This window comes from Papaver somniferum, chromosome 8, assembly GCF_003573695.1.
Source record: "Papaver somniferum cultivar HN1 chromosome 8, ASM357369v1, whole genome shotgun sequence".
NCBI classification, from domain to species: domain Eukaryota; kingdom Viridiplantae; phylum Streptophyta; class Magnoliopsida; order Ranunculales; family Papaveraceae; genus Papaver; species Papaver somniferum.
The window spans coordinates 86,727,668-86,738,688 of record NC_039365.1 but is presented as its reverse complement, the minus strand read 5'-3'; the positions used below and the strand labels follow the sequence as shown (position 1 = coordinate 86,738,688).

General features: G+C 38.5%; 1 pseudogene; it reads right to left on the bottom strand.

Moving 5' to 3' along the window:
• Positions 1-7,315: 7,315 nt before the first annotated feature.
• Positions 7,316-7,415, bottom strand: LOC113307121 (annotated as a pseudogene).
• Positions 7,416-11,021: the final 3,606 nt, after the last annotated feature.

Here is an 11,021-nt window from a genome sequence, read left to right as displayed (position 1 = left end):
TTTTTTTTTGCTTTGTTTTTTCCTTCTCTTTTAGCTTTAAGCTTTGATTCCAAGTCTTTAGTATCCAACTTCAAACATGTAATACAAATACACACCATAAGAAACGTAAAGAGAATAAATGAAATAAAAAAAAAAGAAAAAAAACCTAAAAATTCTACCTAAGCACAAATCCGCGTCGGCGGCGCCAAAATGATTTTGTTTTGATTGTTATTGTAGTAATGAGGTTCAAACTCTCGGACTTGTGAAGATTAAATTTAAAAATTTAATAAAATTATATACAAAAATATTAACAAAGTGGGAGAGGTAACCAAGACACTAGAATCCACTATTACACATGAATGATGTCAAATATTTCATAACTCTAAGTATCCTTTTAATCCTTTGTTTCTTAATCCACAAATAATCAAACATATTCTCAAAAATTAATTGTATCCCTTAAGCATAGATTATCTAACCAAAGCATAACCTATCTAATTGAATCACAACTAATGAAGAAAATTATGTAAACTTTTAAGAACTCTGGAAAAGCAGTGATTGAGTGAATTAGAAATTAAATATTAGAGAAAATGAAATGGTTACCCATTGTTCATGTGTGAATAGCTTCATCCATTTCCTTGGTTACGAGAGAATTAGCCGCTCATCATGTTGGAAAACCTCTCAAAGAATTTGATTGATGCTAAAAAATGGTTTACAAATGATGAGAATATGAGAAATACAATAAAACCGGGTTTGTAACAATTATATTTGTTACAAACCAGAGAACTACGACCCTCAGTGAAAAAATAAGACTGCCGCAGCTGTGTCGCAAACGCTGTAGCAAATAAGTCTGCCTGATGTACGACCCACAGGAGTGAGTCGTTATTACTGTAGGAAAACGACTGCTGCTGCAGGTCCGTTCTTCAGTGTTCTTCAATGGCAGCAGCAGCAGGTGGTCTCTCTGCAAATTCGATTTTTTTGACTTTGTGGTGCTCTAAACTTCTCCCAATCTCTCCCCACCGATTCTCTATGATCCCCTCAACATATTTATACTCCTTATCCCCATTTAATTACGCCAAAATTCTCAATATTCTTCATTAAACTCGGCAGTTAAAGAGAATATTTTCCGGATATTTTTTCTTCATCCGAGCATCTGCAGATGTCCAACCTTCCTTATTTTCCTTCTACACGGTCCAGAGTGTTGCTAGAGTCATCATACACGAGCAGAACACGCATAAATCTTCAAAAACTCGTGAATTATTCTTCTCATGCACGGGCTGCCCTGTTTTCTTGTCACGAATTTTCCAGCCAATTTTGATTGAAAAAAACACCCATACCAGCTTTGTTAGGACATATCACAACTACCCATTAAGTTTCAGCCCTTTAGTCTACCCAGAAATCCTTCAAATTTCGATCGAAAAATTCACCAGAGAGTTGCTTTTTTTTCCCGCCAATTTTTAAGTTCAAACGAAGAAGGTGGTGTCCCCCTAACCAGATGTGGGGTGCGAATAGCAGCTGCCTGTTTTGGGGGTGACCTGGGGTGCCCCTTAACCAAATCTGGGCTCCGTATAGCAAGTGTCCTCCGGGGGTGTTCCGAGTGATTTTTCGAGCCGATTTTTCCAACAATATTTATTTTCCAAAAATACCTAAAAATACACAAAACACCATAATAAGGACGAAAACGAGTACCAACAATACGAAACATTGAGGACAAATTAGACACATAAATGCGTCTATCAAATACCCCCAAACTTATTATTTGCTAGTCCTCGAGCAAAACTAATAAAAAATAAATAAAACCGAGTTTATCTCGAGAGATCAATCTGTAGGACTCCGGTCTAAACCAAGACAATGGCCGTTCCAGAGTCAATTCGGTCACAAGAGAGGATGGGTTGATATGTATGAGGGAAGCTGAGAAATGTGTGAGATCAATGGTGATCGAGATTGTAGGTGTGTTGTGTATTCTGCGTAAGAAAGTTATGAATGATTGAATTTACTCGAGTGATTTCTCAGACGATGAGTTCCTGTAGGCGAAAGATTATTTGTATGAACTTGTCGAGAAATTCTTGTGTTCAATCAGGATTCAGAGGCCTTTTATATTGCTGAATTGGAAACACCATGATCTCATGAAGTGTGAAAGTTACTGAATTCAAAGAGTGGGGAAGTGGAAAATCGTGTTGAAACCAGTTGCTCATCGTGCGAAGACTTGGTTAACTTTCCACCCACTACTTTGATAACTCCTCCAACTGATTGCACGACTTGCTCACATTCTCATCGTGTGCATTAACACACGTGCCGTAGATCGCCAGACCAAAACCCTAGTTAATATCCCCCATGTGACACGATTGATGTCTCGTGAATGTGGAGTCTGCAAGGCAGACGTGTATTTAGTTGGTCAGTTGCTGACTTTATGGGACGATGAGTCCTTGTATTGCTGAGTCGAACGTGATTTGCAAATGTTCTGAGACTCATGAATTGAACATGTCTGTTGAGACACAAATATCATTGCCGAATAGAAGTTGATAACCTGAGCAAACCGTGCTGCTGAATCGTTGAATATTCTTAATTCTGAGCAAATATTCCTTAGTTCTGAGCAAATATTGCTAGTCTGAGCAAATATTGGTCATCTGAGCAAATGTTGCTCATCTGATGAATTATTGAATATTGATAGTTGAACCAACATTCTTCAACGTGAACAAATATTGTTCATTTGAGCGAATGTTGCTCATTTGATGAATTGTTGAATATTAATAGTTGAACCAATATTCTTTGGTGTGAGAAAATGTTGCTCATCTGAGGAATCATTGGTAACAAAACCAAGGTAAATATTAATTTAAAATACTGGAAGCTGAACCGAGTATAATTAATTAGGGTGTTGATCATGGGATCAACATAAAAATTATTAGCGTTTGAATCTACTCACAATTATGTTTTTTGCAGAGCTCTGGATTCGAAACCCTAATTTTGATCAATTGCTGATCAATTGATGATTTATTGATAATCAACCAAGGAGTGAAGGAGGGACCGGCTACATGGGATGATGAGTCGACCATGTAGCGCCTAGATGCTCAAGTGAGCAGAAATACCAAAGTCTCTTGAAGACCAGTTGGTCAAAAGATGATTAAATGCTGGTTTAATCATTTATTCAAAATAAAGCTCGTGTAGTAGAACCTGATTATGGAGAGATGAGGGACCGACCAAGGGGTCATGGGACCGTCCCTTGGTGGTCATGGGACCAGCTGATGGTCATGTGAGCAAACTCCAAATTGTTTGAGAAGAGTTTGGACCCAGTATGAGCAATTGAGCAAATTAGGTCACATGGGACCGGATCTTTGCAAGCCTCAGGGCCAGCTTTGGTCGGTCAAGTAGACATGCCCGTGTCACCATAATGCCCGCGTCTCAGTCTTGAGAGTTTCGATATTTTCTGGTGTGCGTTTGAGCAACATTTTGAGAAAATATGAAGAAATCAGGGATTTTGATGAAACCAGGAATACTTCATGAGATGAAGGAATAAATAATAAAATAATGAAGGAATCATGAAGTGTGGGACCGGCTATGGCCAAGGCATGGCTGGCCGTCCAAAGAGCCCGGTCCCAAGACACTTTTCCTAATTTTATAATATTTATTCATGGTTTTAGGGAAATATCATAAAATCAGAGAGTTTGTTGAAACCAAGGATTTTGTTGAAATCAGGGAGTTTCCATGAGATGAGAGAAACATAAAAAATAATAATAATAAAATAAGGGGCGTGTGGGACCGTCCGGCTAGGGCCCGGTCCCACGAGTTTCCATAATTTTATATTATTTTCATGACTTGAGGGAAATTTCATGAATTCAAGGAGTTTGCTGAAACTAGGGAGTTTCCTTGAAGTAAAGGAGTTTCCATGAGATGGGGGAAACTAATAATATTAAAATAATAAGACAAGGGCGTGTGGGACCGCCCACGGCTACGGCATGGCCCGGCGGCTGGTGAGCCCGAGTCCCGTGCGTTTTCTCTCTAATTTTACATAATTTTCATGAGTTTAGGGAAATATCATAAAATCAGGGAATTTTCATGAAATGAGGGAAATAATAAAATAATAAGGAGTCATGAGGTGTGGGACCGGTGATAGACGCATTTATGTGTCTATTTTGTTCTCAATTATGTGTATTGTTAGTGCTCGATTTTGTACTTATTTGATTATTTTACGTCTTTGTAGGTGTTTTTGAAGGAATAAGCATTTGCGGTGAAATTGGCTCGAAAAGTGGTATTTGCGTTCGTGATAGAAAATCACTAAAGGCACCCCAATTTGGATAAGGGGCACACAACTGTTAAGGGGCACTCCACTGTTATTTGCACCCCAGTGGCTAAATGGAGTCCACCGCTGGATAAGGGGACACCCTTTCTTCACCAACTCAAATTGAAATTGGCGGGAAATTTTTATCTTCTCCTGCGTGTTTTACTGGCAGAGTTGGATTCGATTTTTGGATGTGTCATGCAGAGATTCAAATACGAAGCTTGTTTGCGTTGGATTATACTTGACTAAACATGGCTGGTATAATGGATTTAACGGATTAAATTGGCCTGGATAATCAGTTCTCGGCAAACAAGGAAGAAGAACTGCGTACTTATGAAGCTGATATTTTGGAGAGTTTCAAGGGTTAATTTACTGCGATATTCTTGTTACCTATTTAACAGGATTAGTGACGTGATTGGGGAGTATAAAAAGGAATCAAAATTTCTTATATGTGGTAGTTATCTAAAATAGGGAGAGAAAATCTATTTACGGCAACATGCAGATAATCTTGGTCCTGTTTTGATTATTTTGGAAGGTTATAGAGAAGATATTCCCTTTTAGATTAAACTCTATCCCATACGAAGAGTTTCAGTTGAAACAGAAGCCGCGTGAAACAAAAGAAAGGAAATATTTTCCTGTAGCTTTGGTTAAAGGAAAGATAGAGATTCTCGGGATTTAATTACCCTGTGCTGTATAAAATGGTTAGTACGAGTCACAGGCAAGGTGTCGAGAGTTTGAGGGGAGTTAGAGGTCCGGTCAGAAGCCATAGAATCGAAGAAACAAGGCTTGCAGAGGTGTTCTCTGCTGCTGCTGAAGAAGGAGAAAACGAAGAACATTGGACCTACAGAGACAGTCGCAGTTGTGCTACACTAGAAAACTATCGTTCTTCTACAGTCTTAGAAGCTTGTAACAGTGACGTCTGTAACACCCTTACAGCGTTGCAAATCTCTGTGTTACACAATTTCTTCAATAAAACACCTTTTTGAGCTATGAATTATTATTTTGTGCGTGTTTTTGATATGAGGAGCTAAACCCCTTAGCCGAGGCGACGGAGGAAGCCATTGTTCCATGAAAAGTGGTATATTTCTACTTTAATTAATTCTTGCAATTTCTTTTATGATTATTTGCATGGAACTAATATTGGAAAATTGATTTTTATTGAATGATTATGATTCGTTTTGATGGAGCATGCTTAGTTTAAGACTTTTGATGTTTCATGCTTGATGTATACAATTGTTACTTCGAAAATCTACTAGAGGCACTAAATTAGAATCACTTTAAACGCAAAGAATTGCATGAATATTGATTGGATTGAATCACTTTAATGGTCAATGGTGGAATCCTGAGTCTCGGTGTTTTTTTATATAATATTGATAACAAAAACTTCTTAAGCTTTCTATTGAGTTTGAATCTAAAATCGAGTCTTCACAAGTCTGAGAATCGAACCACTTTTACCACTATCTACAAATCACATCAATTTTTGGCGCCGCCGATGCGGACTTGTTTTTAGGGTTTTAGATTTATTTTATTTATTTATTATTTTTGTTCTTTTTTATGTTTTTGGGTATTTATCTTGTGTCTACAGGTTCTGGATCATAAAGAAAATTGAGCCAAAGAGTTTGGTGATTTCATAAAGACTTGGAACTAAAGATTAAAGCAAAAAGAACATAAAAGAAGACAATTTTAGTTTAGGGTTTGTTTATTTTCTTTTAAAAAAAAACTGTATTAGGGTTTATTATTTTTGTAATTTTTCTTTACTTTTTGGACTTTTGGACATTATTTTTTTTATTACCCTATGGAAGGGTACTTTAAATATAAACTGTTTGCAGAGAAGGAGGACAATTACGATATTGTCTCTGCACCTTGGGTTCGTACACTTGACATCGAATTCAGTGGCCCAGTCGACTACAACCGATTCATCCCCCGTCTAGAACGGGAGGTAAGATTCTAAACACTCGCGAATCCCCTGTCAGAGAGTTACTGGACTCCTTCGTATGCATATATGTTGAGGACTGAACGCGGACATTTATTTTTCTAGTAAAGGGCAAGGACTGGCCATACAAGATAAGGGTTCGGATTTCATCACCGTTCTCTTCTTGCCCGCTTTAGGAACACGTAACCTACGCGAACCTAAGCCTAAAATTTTGACTAGAACGAGACCGATAGGGTAACGGGCTTAACAGGAAAGTCATTCGAAAAATATTGGTTACTCTTTTAAGCATACTTCGAAGTTCTTGACGGTTTCTGTAAGTTGAATGCGTGACTGCGCCGCCTTGTAATACCGGTGATGCCTTGGGTATCATAGCTCCACCGAGCTTCCCTCGCCTCTAGTCAACTTACATTAACTAGGATTGATTCCAGAGGGGTTTTCTTAAATTGTAACGAATTCCCGTTCGAAGGATTAGAAGCTGGTCTAAAAACAATCTAAGTGGAGCCATCATGCTTTTTGTTTGCTAGAAATCAATAGGTTTGATTTGGTTGAGCCGTCCTTGATCTGTGTTTGCTTACCCTTCCAATTTAGAAAATTTTATTGTATGTCTGAACGTAAAAGTGACGCACTAGGTAGATTTGTTAAAGAGAAACCTAGTAGTTCGAAGCGTCTCGATTACCTTAATCTAGAGAGTCCGACTTTTGAAGAGTCTGTTTTTGAACGTCCTTTGACTGAGGAGAGAATCCATGTTGCTCTGACAACGCTAGAAATGGCAACTTTGAAAGCTTTGTTGAATCCAACTAGGACTACTCGTCCCTCATGTATCAGGTTAGATGAGACGGAAGCAACTTATGAACTTAAACCTGGGACCTTACAGCTGCTCCCAATCTTTTGAGGGAAAGAAAATGAAAACCCCTATTTCCATGTTAGGGACTTTGAGGAAATTTGTAGTACCCTCAGGATTAGAAACTTAGATGATGATGCTTTGAAACTTAGGTTATTCCCCTTTTCCCTGAAAGATAAAGCTAAATCGTGGCTATATAGTTTGGCTTCCGGGTCAATCGAAACGTATGAACAACTTACATCTGCCTTTTTGAACAAGTTTTTCCCTAGGCACAAAACATCGTCTATTAGGACGCAACTCTGCACGTTTTCTCAACAGGAGGGAGAAACTTTGTATAGGTATTTGGAAAGTTTCAATGATTTATTATCCCAATGTCCTCATCATGGTTTAGAGAAGGTTAGGTTAGTTCAGATCCTTTATGAGGGTTAAGATTATCCCACCACAACCACAGTAGAATCTATGTGTACTGGTGGATTTGATAACCAAACAGTTGATGACGCGATGACATATTTGCATGAAGTCGCCGAAAATACCCAACAATGGGAAAGTAGTAGGGGACCCCAGAAAACAATTCTTCTCAGCAGAGGAAACGTTAATAGGGTAGAAGGAGGCTATGAATCAGATGCCAAAATTGTTGCTATAGCGAAAAGGTTAGAAGCTTTAGAAGTGGGTAACACTAGTGGTAGATTGGAGCCTTTTTGGGAAGGCCAAAATAATGAAGAGCAAGCCAATGCTCTATATAATAACACTAGGTTTGATAATCGTCAGAAGTTTGACCCATATTCATAAACCTATAATCCTGGTTGGGGAAACCATCCGAACTTTTCATGGTCTAAGGGACAGAGTCAGGGTCAGTCTAATAATTCTAATGCTCCCCCAGGTTTTGTCTACACTAGGAATACATCAGGCCCAGAAAATAAAACGACTAGCTTAGAGGAATCTATTAAGATGTTAGCAAAAACTCAGGAAATGTTAGCACAAAGCCATGTTAGTTTTCAACAGGAAACCAGCAGAATTTTCAAACTAATGCTCAGAGCCTTGCTAAGTTAGAACTTCAAGTCGTCCAAATAGCTAAGACCTTAAGTGAGAGAGATAATGGTAGGTTCCCTAGTCAGACTAATCCCAATCCTAGAGGAATTCATGAAGTAGGTACAAAACCATCGAATCAATTGAATGCTATTAGAACCCTTAGGAGTGGTAGAATAGTAGGCAATCAGGTAACCATGCCCGATAGTGAACATATTGTAGTTCACCCCTCAGGACCACTAGCTAAGGAAACTGATAAAATTTCTGATGATGCCAACTCAGTTCCTGAGAGGTCTGATTCTATGCCTAGAGCCTCATTTCCTCAGCTATTAGTACCAACAAAGAAGGAATCGAACTTTAATGACATAGTGGAGGTTTTTAAGCAAGTTACCATAAACTTTCATTTATTAGATGCAATTAGGAAAATTCCTGCTTATGCCAAGTTCCTTAAGGATATGTGTACGCGAAAGCGAAAACTTAGCGTCCATAAGAAAGCCTTTTTATCTAGTCACCTAAGTTCAATCATTCAGAACACCACAACTCCAAAGTACAAAGACCCAGGTTCTCCTACCATTGCTTTCCCAATAGGTAACTTCCGGGTAGAAAAAGCTTTACTTGACTTAGGATCCAGTGTGAACTTACTGCCATTCCATGTATAATTATAGCTAGGACTTGGTGAAATGAAACCTACTCAGATGACACTGCAGTTAGCTGATAGGTCTGTTAAAATACCTCGAGGTATTATCGAGGATGTTCTTATTGAGGTCGACAAGTTTATTTATCCAGTGGATTTCTTGGTCCTAGATACCCAACCTTTCCCTGACCCAGAGAACCAGATACCTGTGATTTTAGGTCGCCCATTTTTAGCTACGTCTAATGCGATCATTAAATGTCGAAATGGTGTGATGAGTTTATCTTTTGGTAATATGACTATGGAGATGAACATTTTTAATGTCATTAAGCTACCTCATGAGCTAGTTGACACATGTGTTGAAGAGGTGAACATGATAGAAGACTTAGTTCAGGAGTCATTACCAAACATTTTGTCTGAAGACCCATTAGAAAGTTGTCTATCCCATTTTGGTTTAGATTTTGACGACGATAGCACTATTGAACAGATGAATGCTCTATTAGATTCTACCCCCGTGTTAGACACTGATAGATGGAAAGCTAGGTTCGAACCGTTACCAGTTTCTGAGATTACCCTAATTCATTCTTTAGAAAATCCCCCGAAGTTGGACCTTAAACCACTACCCGATACTCTAAAGTATGTGTTTTTAGGACCATCTGAGACTTTACCTGTGATTGTAGCTTCCGATTTGGATAGTGATCAGGAAAGTAGGCTAGTAAATGTACTTCAAGACAATAAGGAAGCTTTAGGGTGGACTATAGCAGATATTAAGGGTATAAGTCCTACTGTGTGTATGCATCAGATTCATTTAGAGGAAGACTCCAAACCTTTTAGGGAGATGCAACGTCGACTGAACCCTAACATGAAAGAGGTAGTTCGAAAATAGGTGCTTAAGTTCTTAGACGCGGGTATTATTTACCCAATTTCAGACAGTAAGTGGGTCAGCCCTGTTCAGGTTGTCCCCAAGAAATCAGGTATCACTGTAGTCCAAAATGATAATAATGAATTAATCCCAACCCGAGTGACCACGGGATGGCGTGTGTCTATTGACTATAGGAAACTGAACAAGGTCACAAGGAAGGATCACTTTCCCCTTCCTTTTATCGACCAAATGCTAGAGCGATTAGCTGGACATAGTCACTATTGCTTCTTAAATGGCTACTCCGGTTATAATCAGATCGTTATTGCCCCAGAAGACCAAGAGAAAACCAGTTTTACCCGTCCCTTTGCTACCTTTGTGTATAGACGCATGCCTTTCGAGTTATGTAATTCCCTTGCGACTTTTCAGCGTTGTATGATGAGCATATTTTCTGATATGGTAGAACGGTTTTTAGAGGTCTTTATGGATGATTTTTCAGTGTTTGGTTCATCTTTTGATGAGTGCTTGCATCATTTGACATTAGTGTTGACTATGTGTAAGGAAAATAATTTAGTGCTTAATTGGGAAAAATGCCATTTCATGGTTGAATCAGGAATTGTCTTAGGGCACATCGTTTCTTCAAAGGGTATAGAGGTAGACAAAGCCAAAATTGACCTTATTAAGACTCTACAGGTCCCAAAAACCGTAAAAGATATTAGGTCATTCTTAGGGAATGCAGGTTTTTACCGTCGATTCATTAAGAATTTTAGCTTGATTTCTAGACCTCTTTGCAATTTGCTTGCAAAAGATGTTAACTTTGTCTTTGATGATGCTTGCTTAAAGGCTTTTGATAAGCTTAAAACTTTACTCACTACTTCCCTGATAGTCCAGGCACCCAACTGGAACCTACCCTTTGAGATCATGTGTGATACTTCAGATTATGCTATAGGCGTTGTGCTAGGTCAGCGAGAAACACAAATTACTCCATTGATTTACTATGCTAGCAAAACTCTGAATGATGACCAAATGAACTATACAACTACCGAGAAGGAATTGCTAGCCATCGTATTTGCCTTGGATAAGTTTAGATCCTATTTATTAGGTTCTAAGATCGTAATCTATACTGATCATGCTGCTTTGAAATACCTTTTGTCTAAGAAGGATACCAAACCTATATTGATTAGATGGATCCTTTTGTTACAAGAATTTTGTCCAGACATTAGAGACAAAAAGGGTGCAGAGAATGTGGTAGCCGACCACTTGTCTAGGCTAGTTGTTAGTTCCCCTAATAATGCCCTTCATATAAGGGATAGTTTTCCTGATGAACAATTGTTCTCTGTTTCCCAATCACCTTGGTATGCAAATATAGTGAATTATCTTGTTACTGGTCGAATGCCTCAACATTGGGGTAAGCAAGATCGTTCTAGGTTTTTAGCCGAGGTTAAGCATTTCTTTTGGGACGATCCTTATCTGTTTAAG